Source organism: Hibiscus syriacus, unplaced genomic scaffold (genome assembly GCF_006381635.1).
Source record: "Hibiscus syriacus cultivar Baekdansim isolate YM2019G1 unplaced genomic scaffold, ASM638163v2 tig00111996_pilon, whole genome shotgun sequence".
NCBI classification, from domain to species: Eukaryota; Viridiplantae; Streptophyta; class Magnoliopsida; order Malvales; family Malvaceae; genus Hibiscus; species Hibiscus syriacus.
In genome coordinates this window covers 2,170,479-2,194,122 of record NW_024063233.1, presented here as the reverse complement: position 1 = coordinate 2,194,122, position 23,644 = coordinate 2,170,479, and the positions used below count along the sequence as shown (strand labels likewise).

The 23,644-nt window shown below is 36.8% G+C and overlaps 1 pseudogene; it reads left to right on the top strand.

The window, feature by feature from the left end:
* The first annotated feature begins 609 nt into the window (after positions 1-609).
* LOC120173992 lies at positions 610-18,554 on the top strand (annotated as a pseudogene).
* The last annotated feature ends 5,090 nt before the right edge of the window (positions 18,555-23,644 follow it).

The window sequence follows — 23,644 nt, the reverse complement described above, 5'->3', positions numbered from 1 at the left end:
GGTTTAAATGAATGTTTTTAAAGTTTTGAGGTTATTTCAAAAACATTTATGTTTTTTCTTAAAAATATATAATTTTAATTTTTAAATTTTAAATTTTAAATAAATTTATAAAATTACCAAATCATGACATGTGTCATATAAGGTAGAAATTAACATCGTTGATGACCCAAACACCTAAATAACACCTAAATAACGTTTGCAATGTTAGATAGATGAGTCAACAATACTATTGATACCTGTCTATAGAAAATAATATAGTTTGAACACTTATTTTAATATAAAACCTTTTATAAAATATAAAGAAAATTCAATTAAACAAACATTAAAAAATAAATTATATTAATAATTATTCTCTGTTTAAATGCTGTTATGGTACAGAAGGACTTGAGTGCAGCTGTTTAAATGCTGCTCGTTTTTTTTGTTTCTATCAACCAAAAAAAATGTAACAATTTCATCGCACTCAACATGTTTGCCTTATTATAAAAATAAAAATCTCTTTGGATACCAAAAAAATAAAATATAAATTATATTAATCATTATTTTCTGTCAATCAAACATTTAAAAAACAAGTTAAATATTTTTAGAAAAATCAATTACAGAGAGAGACAGATGGCACAGGCTAGAAAATTATACAATCCACTGTATAATTTGCTAGCCTTTTGCCCAATGTCCCAAAAACCCAGAAACCCAAATCTCTACATTGTCTCATTTGGATCAACTCTCAAAGCAAGTTTTGCACCTTCTTGCGGTTTGGTTTTGAAGAGCAACAACAAGTTGGGACCAGTAAAGGTTTGGTCTTTGAAGGTTTCAGCTTCAATGGAAACATCGGAGAAGCCATTCAGAGCTTCGAAAATCGTGCTTCAACCAATTAACGACATTTCGGGCACCGTCAAGTTGCACGACTCCAAATCATTGTCCAATCGGATTCTGCTTCTCGCTGCTCTATCTGAGGTATATTGATTTCATTCTCTATTTAATGTTGGTGTTTATACCCTTTAATTACTTCATGTTTTAATGTCTGTTCGATATGTAGGGAACTACTGTGGTAGACAATTTGTTGAATAGCGACGATGTTCATCATATGCTTGTTGCTTTGGGGAATCTTGGGCTACATGTGACACATGACTGAAAATAAACTAGCCATTGTTGAAGGTTGCGGTAAAGGGGACGGTCAAGAAATTCAGCTCTTTCTTGGGAATGCTGGAACTGCAATGCGACCACTTACTACTTCTGTTATCGCTGCCGGTGTCAATTCAAGGTCTGCCCAATTACGATCGATTTATGAAGATATAATATTGAAAGGCGACCGTGACTAATTTTACATTGATGTTTCCCTATAAGAGGGAATTCAACCGTTAAAAGGGGATGTAAGCTTTTAACTGGATTCTTTTAGTTGAGTATACAAATAATTTGCATATGTTGGGAAATAAACCGAGTACGAGTAATTTCTCTATAACCAGATTAGTGAGAATGCGAAATAAAAGCAGAAAAATAATACCCGAAATTGATAACGGAGTTCAGCCAATTGTGCTTACGTCTCCGGACTACTGCAGATCTTTTACTAAGAGAGAAAATTTACAGGTGTTTACAAAACACTCACTACTCACAAGAAAACTCTCTAGTGTTGGGAGAAAGAAATGATTTTTGGGATGGTTTTAGAAGCTAAATGAGCTAGGGTATTTATAGTTGAAACTTAGGACTTAATCTTGTAAATACCCTAAAGCCTAGTGTTGAAAACATTTTTGATATTTCGATATAACAAATTAAGTTAAATGAATTTTAAGATTTCACAAATGATTTTACAAATTTATATTCGATTCAATTAACCGAATATCAAATTATTACTCCAAGTTTTTCAAGATCAATTTTAATCCTTACTAAATGTGTAAAATTGTGATTTGTACTTAAACTATTTTTGAAACAATTTTCACAAAGTATTTTGAACCAAAAACAAGCCTTAAATCAATTATTCAAAGGCATGCACCGATGCATCGATGAATTAATTGAACATCGAATGCATTCCATGCACCGATGCACTCTCCATGCATCGATGCACTCTGAATATTTTCAAAACATCGAATGCATTTGATGCATCGATGCACAAGCCATGCATCGATGCACAAGCCATGCATCGATGCACCAGGCTATTTTTCAAACATCGAATGCATTTCATGCATCGATGCACACTTGGTGCACCGATGCATCCTTGATCATGCATCGATGCATGAGACGCTCCACCTAGAAAAATTAATTGTTTTCACACTTAAATGGCTCTATTGACTCCACTAATTATCACCAACGTTCAGAATTTATTCAAGGGGTATTTAAACAAGTTCTGAAGCCATTGATCAATAACAAGAAACATCAAGCAACTAGAATCAAGAGAGAATCAAAGAGAAAGCATCAAACCTCAAGTTTGAGCATTTCAATCCTATTTTTCATCTAATATTCATTTGCTTTCAAGAACACTTTTGTACTCAATTGTATTTATCTTTGAGTGTTCTTTTCTTTGTTCTAGAATTGTGCAAACAATCAACCTTGTGAGGATTTCCTTGTAAGTTTGCAAATTTGTATTGTTCTCTTTGGGAGAGAGTTTTCTCAAGAATTTGGGGTATAATTCTTGAGGGTTTGTAAGGTTACTCTTTGTCCTCAAAAGAAAGACAAATTAGTGAATTTGTGGAAAATCCTTAGTGTGGATAGCTAAGGTAGTGGACGTAGACTTTGGTTGAGAAAGTCGAACCACTCTAAATCGCTGTGCAAATCTTTTCAATTTTCTGCAAAAGCTTCCACAGAAATTTTTATTGCCAATTCACCCCCCTCTTGGCCGATTCCGTCAATCGATTAACTCAATAATTTGTATCAGAGCCTCACTCATTTGAAGGTTTAATCGCCTCTTGAGTCGATTCAGGAAGAGTTACATCGATTACAAAGTCATCAATGGCCTCCACTTCAAATTACGACTCCGGTCTCGATTCGATGCCCGTCAAGAAGCCTCCTTTCTTCAATGGGGCTAATTATGCCTATTGAAAGAACAGAATGATGTACTTCATTCAAGCAAGTGACATGGGAGCATGAAATGCCGTAGAAGAAGGATACATCAAACCTCTCACTCATCCAAGGTTGTGGAGTGAAGGAGACACAAGAATGTTCCAGCTCAACTCCAAAGCCATCCATATTATTTTTTGTGCTCTTGGACCAGATGAATACGGAAGAGTTTCATCGTGTACAACCGCCAAAGAAATATGGGACAAGCTTCAAGTCACACATGAAGGTACAGATGAGGTAAAGAAATCAAAAATTAGTATTCTAACGCATAGCTATGAAAATTTCAGGATGAAACCAAATGAAGACATCAAAGCTATGACGGATAGATTTTCAACGATTGTCAATGGTCTTAAATCGTATGAAGAGATCATCTCAAATGAAAAGCTTGTGAGGAAGTTAGTCTACTCCCTCCCAAAATCATGGCAATCAAAGAAGACGGCAATCATCGAGTCTAAGGACCTATCATCCTTAACTCTTGAAGAACTTATCGGTTCACTCCTCACTCATGAGATGATGCTTGAAGATGAGGTGGAGCTTGATAAAGTTGAAGAGACACCAAAGGAGAAGGAGAAGAAGAAAAACATTGGAGTTGCTCTCAAATCCACAAAAGATGAGAGTGATTCTAATAATGATGATGATGACGAGGAAATGGCATTATTTGCCAAACGGTTCAGAAAAATGATGAGACCTTACCGAGGAAGAAAATTCAAACGAAACGAAGGCCTCAAAAATGAACCAAAAGAGAAGGACCCAATCATTTGCTATGAATGCAAAAAGCCGGGGCATGTCAAATATGATTACCCACAATTGAAGAAAAAGGGTCAATCAAAGATAAGCACAAGGCTCATGTGGCTACATGGAGCGATGAAGAAAATTCCAATGAAGAGGAACAAGAAGTAGCAAACTTGTGCTTGATGGCATTCGGGGAAGATTCTAAGGTAACCTCTAACTCATCCGATTTTGATGATTTATCTTATGATGAGTTATTTGAGGAATACAATGGGTTGGCTTCGGATTATGAGAAATTGTTTTTAAAATATAAAAATGATGTTTCAAAATTGAAAAATGAAAACAAACTCATATCCAAAACCAACAATGATCTTGAAAGTAAAATCAAAGATTTGCAGATCAAACTAGAAGAATTTGAAAAGAAAATTTTAGATTTGCAAAATTTACTTTCAAAGGTCAATGATGATCATCAAAAGAAAATTGATGATCTTAAAACTTCTTTTGATAAGTTGGTACAAACATTTTGAAAAAGAAGAAATTCAAAATCCAACTTTGTTAGAAAAGTTTTAGAACTACAATCATAGAGGTCCCCAAAGAACCTCAAATGGAAAAATCGTTAGAAGTATGTGGGTTCCTACAGAAGATTACTACTAAAGATAAAGATATCCTGCACAATGGATACCTAAGGGGACTAGGATTTTGGAAACTACTAATGAATATGGACCCAAAGAATTTGGGTACCAAAAATCAAAAATTAATCTATGTTTGTAGGGAAATGAGCATTGCTACAAGGCACGGGAAACAAATTAAAATTCATGGTACCTTGATAGTGGATGCTCAAGACATATGACCGGAGACAAAAGCCGGTTCATTGAGCTTAACGCCAAAAATGGAGGAGAAGTGACTTTTGGAGACAATTCAAAAGGTCATATTGAAGGTATTGGTACTATAGGTAATACCTCTTCCATACAAATTAAAAATGTTTTGTATGTGAATGGATTAAAGCATAATCTTTTGAGTATTAGTCAATTGTCTGATAAAGGATTCAATGTCTTATTTGAAATTAATAGTTGTAAAGTCATTGACATTGCATCTAATCGGATTATGCTTGTTGGTCATAGAATAGGAAACATTTACATGGTGCATTTAGATTCTATTGATATGACTAATTTATGCCTAGTTGCTAAGGATGATGATAGTTGGTTATGGCATAGGAGACTAGGTCATGCGAGTATGAGTGTTTTGCAACGGTTAATTCAAGGAGACTTAGTAAGAGGGTTGCCTAAGCTTAAATTTGATAATGATAAAATCTGTGATGCTTGTGCTAAAGGAAAACAAAACCGTGTTTCTTTTAAATCCATTAATGACGTATCAACTAGTAGAGTATTACAATTGATCCATGTAGATCTTTTTGGGCCAACTAGGACTACTAGCTTGGGTGGAAAACAATATGCATTTGTCTTGGTAGATGACTATTCTAGATATACTTGGGTTCTATTTTAAGTACTAAAGATGAAGCATTAGAACAGTTCATCACATTTTCAAAAATAATCCAAATGAAAAGGTTACTCTATAACTAGTGTTAGGAGTGGTCATGGCACTGAATTTGAAAATCTTGGATTTATTGAATTTTGTAATTCTAATGGTATTAGTCATAATTTTTCAGCACCTAGAACCCCTCAACAAAATGGAGTAGTTGAGAGGGAAAATCGAACTTTAGAAGAAATGGCTAGAACCATGCTTTGTGAAAATAATTTGCCAAAATATTTTTTGGGCGGAAGCCACAAATACTGCTTGTTATGTTGTTATCGAGTATGATTAGGCCAATTTTAAGAAAACTCCATATGAAATTTTCAAAAATAAAAAGCCTAACATTAACTATTTTCATCCTTTTGGATTGAGAGGGAAAATCGAACTTTAGAAGAATGGCTAGACCATGCTTTGTGAAAATAATTTGCCAAAATATTTTTGGGCGGAAGCCACAAATACTGCTTGTTATGTTGTTAATCGAGTATGATTAGGCCAATTTTAAAAAACTCCATATGAAATTTTCGATGATAATCCCCTTCCAAGGAAGGATTCTTGTGTGAATGATGATGTTGGTGTTATAAATACAAATATGTTAGACATGAAGTTGGAGAACCATCATCAAAGGAAGAACGAAAAATGAGGAAACTCATGATCCTTGAGAATCCAACCATGAGAAAGGGAAGTATCTTACCCAAGAGAGTACAACTATGTCAAGGATGGTGAAATTATAGGTGATCCATCAAAAGGGGTAACAACTCGATCTTCTCTTAGAAATATTGTAATTATGTTGCATTTATCTCATGCATAGAGCCTAAGAATTAAAGAAGCATTAAATGATGAACATTGGGATTATGGCTATGCAAGAAGTTAAATCAATTTGAGAGAAGTAAAGTATGGACATTATTTGAAAGGCCTAGTAATAAATCTACTGTAGGTACTAGATGGGTTTTTAGGAATAAGCTTGATGAGAGTGGTAATATAGTGAGAAACAGGCTAGACTTGTTGCTCAAGGGTATACTCAAGAAGAAGCATAGACTATGATGAAACATATGCTCCCGTAGCTAGGATGAAAGCAATTAGAATGTTATTAGCATTTGCATGTTTCATGAATTTAAATTATATCAAATGGATGTTAAAAGTGCATTTTAAATGGTGTTATAAAAGAAGTGTATGTGGAACAACCTCCAGGTTTTGAAGATTCAAAATTTCCAGATCATGTTCTTAAATTGACAAAGCTCTTTATGGTTTAAAACAAGCTCCTAGAGCTTGGTATGAAAGATTGTCAAATTTTTAATTGAAAAAGGTTTTTCAAAAGGAAACGTTGACACTACATTGTTTTTAAAGCATAAAGGTAAAGATTTATTAGTAGTTCAAATTTATGTTGATGATATATATTTTTTCTACTAATGATGTTCTTTGCCAAGAATTTTCTAAGCTAATGCAAAGTGAGTTTGAGATGAGCATGATGGGGGAGCTCTCATTTTTCTTGGGACTCCAAATCAAGCAAAGAAAAGATGGCATCTTCATTAATCAAGCTAAGTACGTCAAAGATATGCTCAAGAAGTTTGGATTGGAAAATAGGAAACCTCATAACACTCCAATGAGCTCTTCAACAAGCTTGACTTAGATGAGGTAAATGTGTAGATGTTAAATTATATATGTCATGATTGGCTCTTTGCTTTATCTAACTGCAAGTAGACCGGACATTATGTTTAGTGTTTGCTTATGTGCTAGATTTCAATCATGTCCTAAGGAATCACATTTACTAGCTGTTAAGAGAATCTTTAGATACCTTAAGGACACTCCTAGTTTAGGACTTTGGTATCCTAGAGACTCTAGCTTTAGCTTGCATGCCTTTTCTGATGTGGATTATGGATGATGCAAATTAGATAGGAAAAGCACCTCCGGTACTTGTCAATTCCTTGGAAATATGCTGATTTATTGGTTTTCATAGAAGCAAAATTGTGTTGCATTATCTACCACTGAAGCGGAATACATTTCAGCCGGTAGTTGTTGTGCACAAGTTTTATGGATGAAACAACAACTTTTTGATTATGGAATTGAAGTAGGTACCATTCCTATCAAGTGTGACAATACTAGTGCTATTTGTCTCACTAAAAATCCCATCCAACACTCTAGAACTAAGCACATTGAAATAAGACATCATTTCATTAGAGACCATGTCACTAAGGAAGATGTAGTTCTAGAATATGTTGATACTTTGCATCAATTAGCGGATATCTTTACAAAACCCTCAAACAAGGAAAGATTTTGGACACTTAGGAGAGAATTAGGTTTAACTGACCTATCTTCACTTAGTGTTTAAAATAATTTTAGCACTTTTAAGAATAAATGAAAAATGCTTATAATAATATTTTTGATTGCATTCTTGTTATTAGTTAGGGGGAGTTTGTGATTCTTAGTGAAAAATAATTTTATGTTCAAATAAAGTTTGAAGATTAATTTGTTTGATTGAACTTAATTAATTTTTGATATATGAGTTGCCATTACCATTAGAGCCAAATTATTTAGCATTTTAAGTGTTTAAAACGGATTTTTGACATTTTTGTGCTTCATGCACCGATGCATTTAACAATGCATCGATGCATACTTGAATATGCATCGATGCATAAGACCATGCACCGATATCGGGTTTTTTTTAAAGGCTTCATCTTCTTTATTTTTCAAAACCTAAACTCTAAACTTCTCACGGCCGTTCGTCCCCTTCTCACCCTAATCTCCATTTTGCTCAAAACCTTCGGGAAATCATCGGATTCTTCAAGATTTTTATCCTACAAACCTGCTACACTCATTAAATCGCGCAAAACATCTCCTCATTCCCTCAATCCGAATTTTTCAAGGTATTTTCACAAAAACTCTATTTCATTAAATTTTTGAACTTAGGACTAGTTTAGATAGTTCTAGTTTGAAATAATTATCGGCATTGGTTATATGATGATTCTAAACTAGTTTCTACAACGAATTTCATCAAAAACGCATAATTTTTCAAATTATTTGGAAATTTCGAATTAAAAAAATTATTATTATTATTTCGAAAGTTAATGATACTTTTGATTCAATTATGTTAGTTTCATGAAAACTATGCGTATTAGATATTAATTTTAAATAGTTTTTCAAAACTTTGCCCATTAGGACTTTGTTAAAGAACCTTGAATTATTGAGGACTCATTTGAGTTTTGGGATTAATTGTTGTGCATACATGTGTTTTAAAATTGCAGGTGATATTCCTTTTCAAATTTCCCTTACCATGTCAAATCCTAAACGCCCTAGGTCATCCTCTAGTCGTCTCACCAAAACCGTCCTCCCGTTCCTCACATCCTAATCCCGTTCCTCCTCAACCTAATCCTGATCCTCAAGCTCCTAATGGCTATTGAGTGTTGTTTCAATATGCCAGAGCGTCGTAGAAACGAACTTTTAATAGATACATTGAGTCTTTCCAATCCTATCGAATTCGGGAAGAACGTATTCCCTCCCTTCAAGCCATGAACAAAATTGAATTTGAATACCTCCCGACTCTTAGAAGGTGGAAGTTTGATAAACTATTTTCTCTTCAACCCATCGTTTTCATCAACTTGTCCGTATTTTTTATTCAAATGCGGTATGCATTCAAAATGAAACCCAATGTGGAACCATCGGTATTAGATCCTACCTTTTAGAACAATACATTGTGGTTGATTCTGCAACCATTGCTACACAATTCGGATTAGATGATGATGGTGCTTTTGATGAAAAAGAGAATGTGAATTATCCCTATACCCCTCATGCGAGTGTCAGTTCACTCCGAACTCATCATGACCGTTTTCTACACTTTATTATTTCTTGGTGGTTTAGACCATCGGCTGGTCGTTACTCCACTCTTCGTAATAGGGATTTGTGGTGGATGTACTGCATTAAAATAAAATCAAAATAAATCTTCCACAAATTATATTCAGCCAATTAGTAGACATCGTTAATATTGTCCCTTCCAAACATGTTGAAACCTTAGCCTACGGTTGTCTACTTAGTAACCTGTTTATCAAACTTGGTTTAAATGTTTCTCTCGACACTCATATCCCTCTCCAAAATCAAATCAACCTTACATCTTTGAAGAAAGCGGATTGGATTCAAAATGAGCGAACCGGTCTTTGGGTCTTTCGACCCAATAAGCCAACTCCGGGAGCTAGTTCTTCTCGAGCTGCTCCTAGTTCTTCTCGTGCTCCTCCTCCTCCTCCAGCTCCTGACGCTGATGATGATCCAGAGCTTCAAAGGCTTATGAGAGATATTGACGACGAAGTACCAGCTCGGCAAGATGATCAAACGCCACCTTATTTCTGATCTTTTCTAGAGTCGTTTGATCTACGTTTTGCCTCCATTGAGTCTACGATTTCTGAGTTTCAGAGGGAGATGCGTGATCGTATGGATGCTCTGACTCCTGAAGTTCGAGCTCATTATCCTCCTCCTCCCGATCCTCCGATGGAGTAGACTTACTTGCCATGCTTTCTTGTTCTTAAAACTTTGAACTTGATTAGTTGTTGGATGTTTGTTTGAGGATGCTTGAACTTATTATATATATATTTGGTTTGACATTTTAACGCTTTCTGTTTATTAATTTTGCATCATTAGAAATTTATGATCAAATTATGCCATTTCACATTTTATTATGAATATTGTTTATGAAAACTAATGGCTAATCTCTCTTTTGATGATCTTAGCAGCTTATTAAAATCAATTGGCTAATGTTTTTCAAAATTCTTGTTTAAAACGTTTTTATAGAGTCTTTTTGATTTAACAAAAAGGGAGAGAAAATTTAAGATGTGTTATAGTAAGGGGGAGTAAGTTTTTCAAAATCGATTTCAAAAATAATTTCTTAAACAAATCTTAAAATTATTCAAATGTTTTGTTATATCAAAAAGGGGGAGATTGTTGAAAACATTTTTGATATTTCGATATAACAAATTAAGTTAAAATTTTAAATTTCACAAATGATTTTAAATTTATATTCGATTCAATTAACCGAATATCAAATTATTACTCCAAGTTTTTCAAGATCAATTTTAATCCTTACTAAATGTGTAAAATTGTGATTTGTACTTAAACTATTTTTGAAACAATTTTCACAAAGTATTTTGAACCAAAAACAAGCCTTAAATCAATTATTCAAAGGCATGCACCGATGCATCAGTCCATGCATCGATGCATCGATGAATTAATTGAACATCAAATGCATTCCATGCACCGATGCACTCTCCATGCATCGATGCACTCTGAATATTTTCAAAACATCGAATGCATTTGATGCATCGATGCACAAGCCATGCATCGATGCACCAGGCTTTTTTCAAACATCGAATGCATTTCATACATCGATGCACACTTGGTGCACCGATGCATCAAGTGTTCCAACGGTCAAAATATTTGAATTTTACACGAATGCACCGATGCATCCTTGATCTTGCATCGATGCATGAGACGTTCCACCTAGAAAAATTAATTGTTTTCACACTTAAACGGCTCTATTGACTCCACTAATTATCACCAACGTTCAGAATTGATTCAAGGGGTATTTAAACAAGTTCTGAAGCCATTGATCAATAACAAGAAACATCAAGCAACTAGAATCAAGAGAGAATCAAAGAGAAAGCATCAAACCTCATGTTTGAGCATTTCAATCCTATTTTTCATCCAATATTCATTTGCTTTCAAGAACACTTTTGTACTTAATTGTATTTATCTTTGAGTGTTCTTTTCTTTGTTCTAGAATTGTGCAAACAATCAACCTTGTGAGGATTTCCTTGTAAGTTTGCAAATTTGTATTGTTCTCTTTGGGAGAGAGTTTTCTCAAGAATTTGGGGTATAATTCTTGAGGGTTTGTAAGGTTACTCTTTGTCCTCAAAAGAAAGACAAATTAGTGAATTTGTGGAAAATCTTTAGTGTGGATAGCTAAGGTAGTGGACGTATACTTTGGTTGAGAAAGTCGAACCACTCTAAATCGCTGTGCAGATCTTTTCAATTTTCTGCAAAAGCTTCCACAGAAATTTTTATTGCCAATTCACCCCCCTCTTGGCCGATTCCGTCAATCGATTAACTCAACACCTAGGGATTAATTGTGATTATCCCGTTATCATTTTTCAACAAACATCTACCAAACTTTGAAAAACTATTTTTCAAAGAAATATTTATCAAACTTTGAAAACCATTTTCAAAGAAACATTTACCAAACTTTGAAAACCAATTTTTCAAAGTTGGTTGCCAAACTTGAAAACCATTTTTAACAATACTTTCAACAATCTCCCACTTGAAGACTGATTTTAATTTGTCTTCACACCTCGATCAATGCAGTAGTATTTCTGGTCTTGTTAGTCTAGCATGCCAACTGAAGCTGAACACAACTTCAGTTTGTCCGTGGTTACCGTCTTTGTCAACATGTCTGCCGGATTTTGAGCTCCACTAATCTTTTCAAGTTTCAAAATCCCATCTTTCATAACAGACCGGATAAAATGATATCGCAATTGTATGTGCTTCGTTCTGGAATGAAAAGACGGATTCTTTACTAGATGGATAGCACTTTGACTGTCACAATACAAGACATTGTTTTCTTGTTTCTTGCCTAACTCTTCCAAGAAACTTTGGAGCCAAACCATCTTCTTGCTGGCTTCCGTAACAACGACATATTCTGCTTCAGTTGTGGAGAGAGCAACTATCTTCTGTAGTGGAGATATCTTCTGTAGAAATCTGAGGATCCATTTGACTGCTTCCCAGTGTACCTTGCCTAGATTATTCATGTACCTGCTAACAGCTCCCACTGCATGAGCAATATCTGGTCTGGTACAAACCATGACATACATTAGACTTCCAATTGCTGAGGCATACGACACTTTCACCATGTGTGCACGTTCTTCCTCCGTCTTTGGTGATTGTTATTTGGAGAGTCTAAAATGAACACCTAAAGGTGTACTTACTGGTTTAGCATCTTGCATGATGAACCTGGAGAGTACTTTGTTGATGTACTCAGCCTGTGATAACATAAAAGTCCCCGACTTTGTGTCTCTCTTAATCCTCATCCTAAGAATCTGCTTTGCAGCGCCCAGATCCTTCATAGCAAACAAAATGAACACCTAAAGTGTACTTACTGTTTAGCATCTGCATGATGACCGGAGAGTACTTTGATGTACTCGCCTGTGTATACATAAAAGTCCCCGACTTTGTGTCTCTCTTAATCCTCATCCTAAGAATCTGCTTTGCAGCGCCCAGATCCTTCATAGCAAACTGCTTCTACAATTTTTGCTTTAAGTTTATAATCTCTTGCATGTTTGAGCTTGCAACGAGCATGTCATCAACGTACAACAATAAAATAATGAAGCTATTATCGAACCTCTTGATGTAGCAACAATGATCTGCTTGGCATCTGGTAAAACCATTGCTACTCGTGAAGCTATCGAACTTCTTGTACCATTGTCTAGGAGCTTGTTTTAAACCATACAAGCTCTTCTTCAACCTGCATACCAGGGTTTTCTTGCCTGCCTCTATGAATCCTTCTAGCTGCCTCATATAGATTTCTTCCTCCAAATCACCATGAAGGAAAGCTGCCTTTACATCTAACTGCTCAAGATGTAAATTCTCTACAGCTACAATTTTCAACACCAGTCTGATTGTAGACAGTTTTACGACTGGAGAAAAATTTTCATTGTAGTCAATACCTTCTTTTTGTTGAAAACCTTTGACAATCAATCTTGCTTTATAGCGTTTGCTCCCATCATGCTCTTCTTTGATCCTATAAATCCACTTGTTGTGGAGCACTTTCTTGCCTAGTGGTAATTCAGCTAATTCCCACGTCTGATTTGACATAAGCGAGTCCATCTCATCTTTCATGGAAGACTCCCACTTGACTGAATCCTCCACTTGCATTGCTTCATCATAGCACTCTGGTTCACCATTGTCAGTCAGCAACAAGTAGTGCAAAGAAGGACAATACCGTTGGGTTGGTTTAGGAATTCTGGAGGAGCGTCTTAGTTCCGGTGTGTCTGGTTCTTCTTGAACTGCTTCAGGACTGATCTGAATATCATTTCCATAAATCTCCTCGAACTCAGCAAATTCCTTTGTTTCATCTTCGATGTTTGAGCTACTTGATTCTATGGTTGATCTGTCTTTGCACATCACATTCTCATTGAAAATGACATCTTCTGATAATATTCCGATTTTCATAGTCCCAAAACCGGTAACCGAACTCATCACCACCATAACCAATAAAGACACATTTGTTGGACATGGCATCAAGTTTACTTCTTTCAGCAGAGTTTATGTGTACATAAGAAATACAACCAAACACTCTTAAGTGTGAAAGGTTTATTTCTTTCTTGCTCCAAACTTCCTCTGTATTCTTCCATCTAAAGGAACTGAGGGCCCACGGTTGATCAAGTAAGCTTCAGTGTTGATAGCTTCAGCCCATAGAAATTTGGGCAATCCGACATGTATCCTCATGCTTCTGGCACGTTCATTCAGAGTTCTGTTCATGCACTCTGTTACGCCATTCTGCTGCGGTGTCATGAGAACTGTTGTCTCCATCTTAATCCCATTGTTTTCGCAAAAATCTCTGAATCTATGATTTCTGTACTCTCCTCCATTGTCAGACCTCAACCGCTTGACTTTCAGACCAGTCTCATTTTCCACCATGGCCTTCCATTTTCTGAAGGTATCAAAGACTTCTGATTTCTTCTTCAGAAAATAAACCCACACATTCCTTGTAGAATCATCGATGAAGGTGACATAATATAATGAGCCTGCAAGATATGGAACTGGAGATGGTCCCCATACATCAGTATAAACCAACTCTAACTGTTCATCCTTGGGTGTCTTACCAATCTTTGCAAAGTTGACTTTCTTTTGTTTTCCAAAGATGCAATCCTTGCATAGTCCGACATCTACATTCTTTAGATCCGGCAGCTTCCCTTTTGACAAAAGTGTATTCATCCCTTTCTTGCTCATATGGCCAAGCCTTTGGTGCCATAGGTTTGATTTTCCATCAGCATTTGGTGTAGCAATGGTATTCTCTAAATTTGAGGTTACATAGAGAGTACCAGTCTTCTTACCACGAGCAATGACGAGTGCTCCTTTGGTGATCTTCCATTCACAGCCTGAAAAAGTTGTGTTATATCCTTCTCCATCAAGCTATCCTACAGAAATCAAATTTCTTTTGTGGCCAGCAATATGTCTCACTCCTGTCAGCTTCTAGGTAGTCTGGTTTGGCAACTTTAGTCGGATGTCTAATTTTCTGACGATCTTCAAGGTTTCATCATCAGCTAGATGAACCTTCCCAAAATCACCACTGACATAGTTCTCCATGATTTCTTGGCATGGGGTAGAGTGAAAAGATGCCCCTGAATCCAAGATCCATGATTCAATCGGACTGTTGACGCTTAGAATCATGGCATCATCTGTCTCTTCTATCACGTTGGCAAATTCCTATGTACCGGTATTTTTCTTCGGTGCTCGGTAATCTCTTTTAAAGTGGCCCTTCTTGCCGCAGCTATAACAGGTAAAATATTTATTTCCCGTTCTTGATTTTCCCGTTCTGGATTTGGATCTGCCACGATTTGAATTCCTTTATGAAGTTCTCCCTCTGAACTCCGTGTGCAAGGTTGAGGAGGTTGATGCTTCACCCGATTCTCTCCGTCGAATTTCTTCACTCAATACCATATCCCGAACATCGTCGAATTTTAATTTGTTGTTTCCTGACGAGCTGCTGACTGCTGTAACAGTAGCATTCCAACTATCTGGTAGAGATGATAAGAGAATTAAAGCTCGAACTTCATCATCGAATTCAATTTCCACTGAACTCAACTGGATTGTGATTGTGTTGAGTTTATTTAGGTGTTGTGCCATCGATGCCCCTTCCGTCATCCGCAAATTGAATAATCGCCTCATCAAATGAACTTTGTTTGAGGTCGATGGCTTCTCATACATACTGGAGAGAGCCGCTATAAGACCCGCCGTGGTCTTTTCCTTTGCTATGTTGAAAGCAACATTGCGGGATAACGTCAGTCGGATAACTCCGAGGGCTTGTATGTCGAGAAGAGCCCAGTCTTCATTCTTCATGCCATCTGGTTGCTTTCCTGAGAGAGGTTGATATAGATTTTTGGTACAAAATCTTCAATCTGCATCTTCCAAAAACCAAAGTCTGCACCATCGAACTTTTCAATTTTCACATTCTCTCCGTCTGCAGCCATCGCTCCCACTCAAATCTGGCTTCTTCGAATCGTTTCTGACAATTTGTGCGAACCACCGTGTATTATAACACTTCCGTCGACAAACTCGTATCGCCGACAAAATTTTTACTATTCATATGAATAGTAATAAATAGTAACCTCGCAAAAATTGACTAAATTCACAACCAAAAGCTCTGATACCAGTTGTTGAGAAATAAACCGAGTACAAGTAATTTCCCTATAACCAGATTAGTGAGAATGCTAAATAAAAGCGGAAAAATAATACCGAAATTAATAACGGAGTTCGGCCAATTGTGCTTACGTCTCCGGACTACTGCAGATCTTTTACTAAGAGAGAAAATTTACAGGTGTTTACAAAACACTCACTACTCACAAGAAAACTCTAGTATTGGGAGAAAAAATGATTTTTGGGATGGTTTTTGAAGCTAAATGAGCTAGGGTATTTATAGTTGAAACTTAGGACTTAATCTTGTAAATACCCTAAAGCCTAGGGATTAATTGTGATTATCCCATTATCATTTTTCAACAAACATCTATCAAGCTTTGAAAAACTATTTTTCAAAGAAAAATTTATCAAACTTTGAAAACCATTTTAAAAAAAATATTTACCAAACTTTGAAAACCAATTTTTCAAAGTTAGTTGCCAAACTTGAAAACCATTTTTAACAATACTTTCAACAGCATATTCATGGAACCATCTGCTTATATGCTAATGCTCTTTGTTTCATGTATAGCTATCATGTTTTTGAGCTAATGCTTATATGCTATTCATCTTTTTAGCTACATACTTGATGGCGTGCCTCGAATGAGAGAGAGACCTATCGGGGACTTAGTTACTGGTCTTAAGCAGCTCGGGGCTGATGTTGAGTGCACTCTTGGCACTAATTGTCCCTCTTTTTATATAAATGGAAAGGGCGGTCTTCCTGGGGAAATGATATGGCTCAGATCATTTCTATTATGTTCTCGTGGTTTTATATTGCCGGATAAACTATTTTGTAAAGGTCGTCCTATAATTGCTTTAGAAGTTGCTTTTCTAAAGTAGATACGGGGAGCCACATAAGCTACTACTAGAAATGAGCTCCCATTACATGTCATCGAGCAATAATATTATTTTAAGTTAAGCTGTCAATCTCCATTCTCATAAACCCAATGTATCACCATCTCCGGATGCATAGATGCCAGTTAGGTTGTAATTCTGTCTGGTCAAATAAGAATATGGCAGTTGCAGAACCTTTTGAGTAGATACTTTTTTCGTGAATTCTCCAATGTGTCACGGTTGCTTGCCAGGTGTTATTCTAATGTTGCTTTTCAAGTATACATGGGAATGATGAACTTGTTAACTGATTAAGATTAATCATTAATGTGGCACATATCATCCTTTGGCTCTGTTGATAAAGGAGCCCATGGTTTTAAATTCTTCTTCCTTTCTAATCACATTCATTATTCTTAAATGTCCGAAACTTTTATTTGATTGTGATTTCCAAACTGTGTTCTCTTGCTTCTTTTAACTTCTAGGCTGCGTGAAGGAGAAAGGCTATATATTTTTGACGAAAAGGAAAAGGAAAAAGAGCGTAGACATAACTTCTGGATTTTGGTGCCGATATTCATGTAAACTTCTAGGCTACTTTTGCAGGTGAAACTCTCAAGATCAATCAGTAGTCAATACTTGACTGCTTTACTCATGGCAGCGCTCCTTTGGCTTCTGAGGATGTGGAAATTGAGATAATTGATAAGCTAATTTCAATCCCATATGTTGAAATGACTATAAAGTTGATGGAAAGGTTTGGGGTCAATGTGGAGCAGACGGATAGCTGGGATAGGGTTTTTTATAAAAGGATGTCAAAAGTACATGTAGGTTTCTATGATTTACACATGTACGTAGCACTGTAGCAGTATTATTGTATAATAGTCTGTTTGGACTAAACATCATAAACTGATATAATCTTTCATGACTCCTTAAAATGCTTATGTCGAAGGTGATGCTTCAAGTGCTAGTTACTTCCTTGTCGGTGCTGCAGTCACTGGTGGGATAGTCACTGTAGAAGGATGTGGTACAAGTAGTTTACATGTACTTTTTATTGTGAAGCCCATGAATGGTAATAAGTTCCCAACCAAATTAAATGATTTATCCAGTATGAGTGGACGCATTTGCTTTTAATTACTGACAATATCGTTTTGTGCCTTCCAAAATTGTTTTTGAATTGCTTTGAATGTCGTTGAGGTTTCCCTTGAATCCTGTTTTTGTCGATTTATCCAATTACTTTTACCACTAAAGTTATCATTGCCATGATCATGCTTGCTTTTCTTGGTTTTTCTTTTGGTTAAGGGTGATGTAAAATTTCCCGAGGTTATGGAAAAGATGGGTGCCAAGACGGAGAACAACATCACTGAACTGGACCACCAAGAAATCCCTCTGGAAGGAAACACTTGCATTCGATTGATGTTAACATGAACAAAATGCCAGATGTTGCCATGACTCGCTTTTGTTGCCCTTTATGCCCTTTATGCCGATGGTCCTACCGCCATTAGAGATGGTATGATCTTGTTTTTTGCTTCTCACTTTGAAAACATGTTTCTTTTGTTTTCTTCTCGACTAAAGACTATCAACAGCCATTGTTCGATTCTTTGACCTATAACATCTTCCATGATTTCTATTCAGTGGCAAGTTGGAGTGTTAAAGAGACTGAAAGGATACTTGCAATCTGTACTGAACTCAGGAAGGCAGATTCTAGCTTTACACGCATAAATATCTTTTAGATGGTGCTACTGTGACAATTGTTCTTCCTTCTTTGTTCGGATTAATATTGCAGCTCAGAGAAACAGTTGAAGGACCGGATTATTGCGTGATCACTTCCCCTGAGAAACTAAACATGACAGCGATCGATACTTACAATGATCACCGAATGGCCATGGCTTTCTTCCTGGCTGCCTGTGCTGAAGTTCCAATTACCATCAAGGATCTTGGTTGTACACGGAAAAAACTTCCCCGACTATTTTGAAGTTCTCGAGAGCGTTACAAAGCATTAAACACCTTTTATACTTCCTCAAACTGGAGAGGAAGAAGAGGCTATGAGAGAGGCAGTTCATTTCTCAGTCACTAATGTAACTCCCTAGACCCAGTCTATGCATTTCGACTAAGTCTAGTGAATTACAATAAAAATTCTTAAAACATTTTTTCAAAAACATTATTCGATAATTTAAAACCATATTACAAATGACATTTATAAAAGTATAATAAATATAAAACTAAAAATGATTACATAAAACAAAACATGTCATAAACCTGAAGTATGGTAAACCATGTATCAGTAGAAAAATCCATAAACATCATTATCATAAAATGAGTACGTCAAAATAAAGGCCTATGTTAATTCAAAGCAATTCGGAAGATAGAAACATTACAACAAAAAGTTCTTTAATAATGTGTCGATCCTCCGAGTGTCTGATTTGAGTGCCTATCCACAAGTATCTGAAAGGGGGAAAATAGTTTGAAAAGTGAGCTAGGGGCTCAGTGTGTCCCATTAGTACAATAAAAATCTAGTTTGCAAACCATCAAGTAAAAGTCCAGTAAATTATCGTGGAAATCCTGATAAAGCATAAGTTATTAAATCTCGTAGTCTACCCTCCTCCCGTACACCATATACAGTTCCCTAAAACTACATCCATATTGCTTACCTTATACCCATTAGATATAAGGAGCCACCTAAGGGAACATCTTGGGGCCTGAGAGCCAACCAAATTTTCTTCTTAGGTCCGTAAAGATTTACCAGCTTGATCAGAGCTGAACTTTCATTCTCTAGCCTACCCAGATAATATCCCAATAAAACAGTTCACATGACAAGCATAAATTTTCATGATCCATTATCGGTAAAATCATATCGTCTAGTGAAAACAATCATTCAAATATTATGCATCATTCCATCATAGATCATGAACCATCATCCATTGAATCATAAAAATTTCAGTGAAACGCATATATCAAATGAGATAAAGCAATCGAGTAGCACATAGAGAACACACCTCTTAAAATAGGGCACACAGTAAAACTACTGAGCACCGGCCTCGTCACACTCTACTACAGTGCTCGAACCTAATTCATAGCAATCAGAGTTAATATCAAAGTAATATTTTAAATCAGGGTATTTAAAAAGTTCACAGTTCATACGAGTGACTATCGGCTCCCGTGGCCCAATGGATCGAGAAGAATTGGGTTGAGATGGCGAGCGATCAGATAAGTCTCGAGTACCTTCAAATAACAACAATTAATTAGTCCTAAGTCTTACTTTAATTTTTCCAAAATTAAAACATTTAATTACATAAGCATATTTGGGTTTTACGGTCAATTTGGAGGCTTTCGGGTTAGAATTTGACAAAACTGACTTCAAAACCGGGCTTAGGACGTCGAAAAACATAGAGTAAGGCTTTTCAAAAAATTTTTAACTTTTTATGTCAAAGTCAACGGTCAAACCAGTCAAAGTCAATGGCCAGACCGGTCAACTCTGACCAAAGTCAACGGGTTGGTCAAGTCAACGGATCTGGCAGGCGGGTCGGTTCTACCCGAACCAGTTCCAGAATTTTCTTGCACGGGCCAGAGACCCCTATGCACACTGCCGGCGTGTGTTGCGGCGTCTGGGACCCATTTCATCCGCCGATCACTCCCAATTCAAAATTAGGCTAAAATACATCTAAATCAATCCAATGTTATACCAATAAACCAATCCAATTATCACCAATGAACCAATCGGTAACTTACCCACGGTGGTCGGCGACGGCGTGTAAGTGGTGAACAAAACCGGTCGGGTTTTGATCACGCGACACCGGTAAGTGCAGTGGAGGTGGCGGTGAAGTAAAACAATGTCGGGCATGGCCGAAATCAGCTAATATAAGCGGTGTTCGGGGGGTTTTTGACGGCCTAACGTTAACTGATCCATGGAAAATGATGTCGTTTCTTGATGAAATTGGGGTTGGGGTTTGATCACCATTCGACGGTGAGTATTTCGGTGGTCGTGGCTCGAGCTGGGGTGGCCAGACGGTGACGTATTTGGCCAATAAATGTTACTGACGGGGGAGATATAATTTGGGTTAGGGATTTCACAAATTTTGGGGAAAGTGGGATAGCTCGATAGGGGAAAATAAATATCACTTGGTATTAAAAATGGGTAAATTCATGCTCTAGTCCCTAAATTCTCTGAAGCTTCCTAAAATAGTCTGTTACCTTCAATATTTTACTACATAATCCCTAAATTTTACCCAAATTAATTCTTTTATTTAATTTCTAATTTTTCTAAAATTTTGGGCTGTGACAATTCTCCCCCTCTAAAAGAAATTTCATCCTTGAAATTTACTTGGAGTAAACAGATGCGGGAACTGGGTCTTTATGGATTCTTATGTCTCCTACGTGGTATGTACAGGACCTCAGTTACTCCACTAGACCTTTACCATATGAATGCACTTGTTCTTCAGCACTCTTTCATCTCGATCCAAAATTTGAACATGCTTCTCATCATATGATGATAGATCTTGTCTCAGCTAACATCCTCTAACTGAATGATGTAGCTTGGATCCGGACGATAGAGCCTCAACACAGACACATGAAAGACATCATGAATACGACTGAGTTGGGGAGGCAACTCAAGCTGGTATGCAACATGTCCTACTCTCTTCAAGATACAAATTGGTCCAATAAATCTTAGACTCAATTTACCCTTTAGCCTAAATCTCAACACTTTATTCCATGTGGATACTTTTAAAAAAAACCTAATCTCCAACCTCAAACTGGATGTTTTTCCTCCTCTGGTCAACATAAGACTTCTGCCTGTCAAATGCCTCTTTTAGGCGGTCACAGATCAATCTGACTGTGTCCTCCATCTTGTGCACTAACTAAGGTCCTAAAGTCTTCCGATCACATAACTCAGTCCAATAAATCGGGGTGCGACATCTACGCCCATAGAGTGCTTCGTACGGTGCCATATGAATGTTAGCCTGATATATGTTATTGTAAGCAAACTCAACCAAAGGCAAAAAGTTCTCTCAACTACCACGAAAATCAATCAGGCAGCCCCACAACATATCTTCCAAAACCTGAATCACTCGCTCAGATTGACCATCAGTCTGTTGGTGGAAAGCTATACTAAAATTCAATCTCGTACCCAGAGCCCTATGCAGTGCATTCTATAATCTCGAAGTGATTCTCGGATCTAGATCCGAAATGATAGATAACTGGACACCATGCAATCTGACGATATCTAAGGTGTACAATCTAGCCAGCTTGTCCAATGTATAATTTACCCGCACAAGAATGAAGTGAGCCGACTTTGTAAGTCTATTAACAATCACCCAGACTGAATCATTTTTTGAAGGGGTCAAGGGCAACCCAGTAACGAAATCAATAGTAATACGCTCTCATTTCCACTCGGGAATCTTAATAGGCTGTAACAAACCTGACAGATGATGTTGCTCTACCTTAACTTGCTGACAAGTCAAACATCTAGCCACAAAATCAAATATATCTTTCTTCATGTCGATCCAATGATACATCTCTCTCAGATTTAGGTACATCTTGTCTCCACCGGGGTACATCACATATGGACTATTGTGAGCCTCATTGAGGATAGTCTGTCTCAACTCTGCATCATCAGGCACACAATATTGAACTTTGAAACATAACACTCCATCCTGGTTAAAAGCATAATCTGAGGTCGTCCCCTGCTCCACTTGCTCAAGGATGGGAAGCAAGGAGCAATCAAGAGGTTGCTTGGCCTTGATCTCCTCAGCCATTGTCGGCTTAACCTGCAATTCTGCTAACAGAGTGCCATCATCAAATAAATTCATCCTAGCCATTAAGGACCTCAAATCAGTTATCGTCTTTCGACTCAAAGCATTTGCAATGATGTTAGCTTTACCCAGGTGATAATCAATCATGCAATCATAGTCTTTCAGAAACTCAAGACAATGAAGTTGCCTCATATTAAGCTCATTCTGGGTCAGAAGATACTTCAAGCTTTTATGATCCGTAAAAATGTAACACTTTTCTCCATGAAGATAGTGTCTCTAGATCTTTAAGGCAAATATTACTGCTGCTAACTCTAAATCATGGGTCGGGTAATTACACTTATGCAGGCAAAGTTGACGGGATGCATAAGCTACTACTTTACCATCATGCATTAGGACACAACCAAGTCCGGAGTGTGAAGCATCATTATACACTGTAAAATCCTTTCAGGGCTCCGGTTGAGTCAAAACCGCCTTTAATTTCTCAAAGCTTTCTTGTTGTGCTTCGCCCCATTCAAATGAGACATTCTTCCTCAATAACTTCTTCAAAGGAGCAACAATGATCGAGAAACCCTCAACAAAACATCGATAATATCCCGCTAAGCCCAAGAAACTACGAATCTTATAATAGCCTCCATCTTGCTAAGATCGACCTAAATACCCCTTGCAGAAATAATATGCCGAAGGAATGACACCTCTTTAAGCCAAAATTTACACTTGCTCAACTTATCATATAAACCGATGCTCTTTCAGAGTCTGTAGAACAATCTTCAAATGCTCATCATGCTCTACCTCAGTTTGTGAATAGGTCAGAATATTATCAATGAATACTACTATAAACTGATCCAAATATGGCTGGAACACACGATTCATCAGGTCCATAAAAGCTACGGGAGCATTCGTCAGACCAAAAGGCATCATCAAGAACTCATAGTGCCCATATCTAGTGCGGATGACTATCTTTGCAACATCTAAACCCTTAACTTTTAACTTATAGTACCCCAAGCGAAGATCGATCTTAGAAAATACAATAGCTCCTCGTAATTGATCGAGTAGGTCATCAATCTTGGGTAGTGGGTACTTATTCTTAACCATCAACTTTTTTAACTTCTGGTAGTCAATACATAGCCTCAACGATCCATATTTTTTTTCACAAACAGAACTGGAGCTCCCTAGGGTGAGGTACTATGTTTGATAAAACCTCGATTGAGTAATTCTTGCAACTGAACCTTCAGCTCCTTAAGTTTCTTTGGAGCCATGTGATATGGTTCCATAGAAATAGGTGCAGATCCAGGATAAATATCTATCTCGAACTTTACCTCTCTATTAGGAGGTAACCCTGTCGA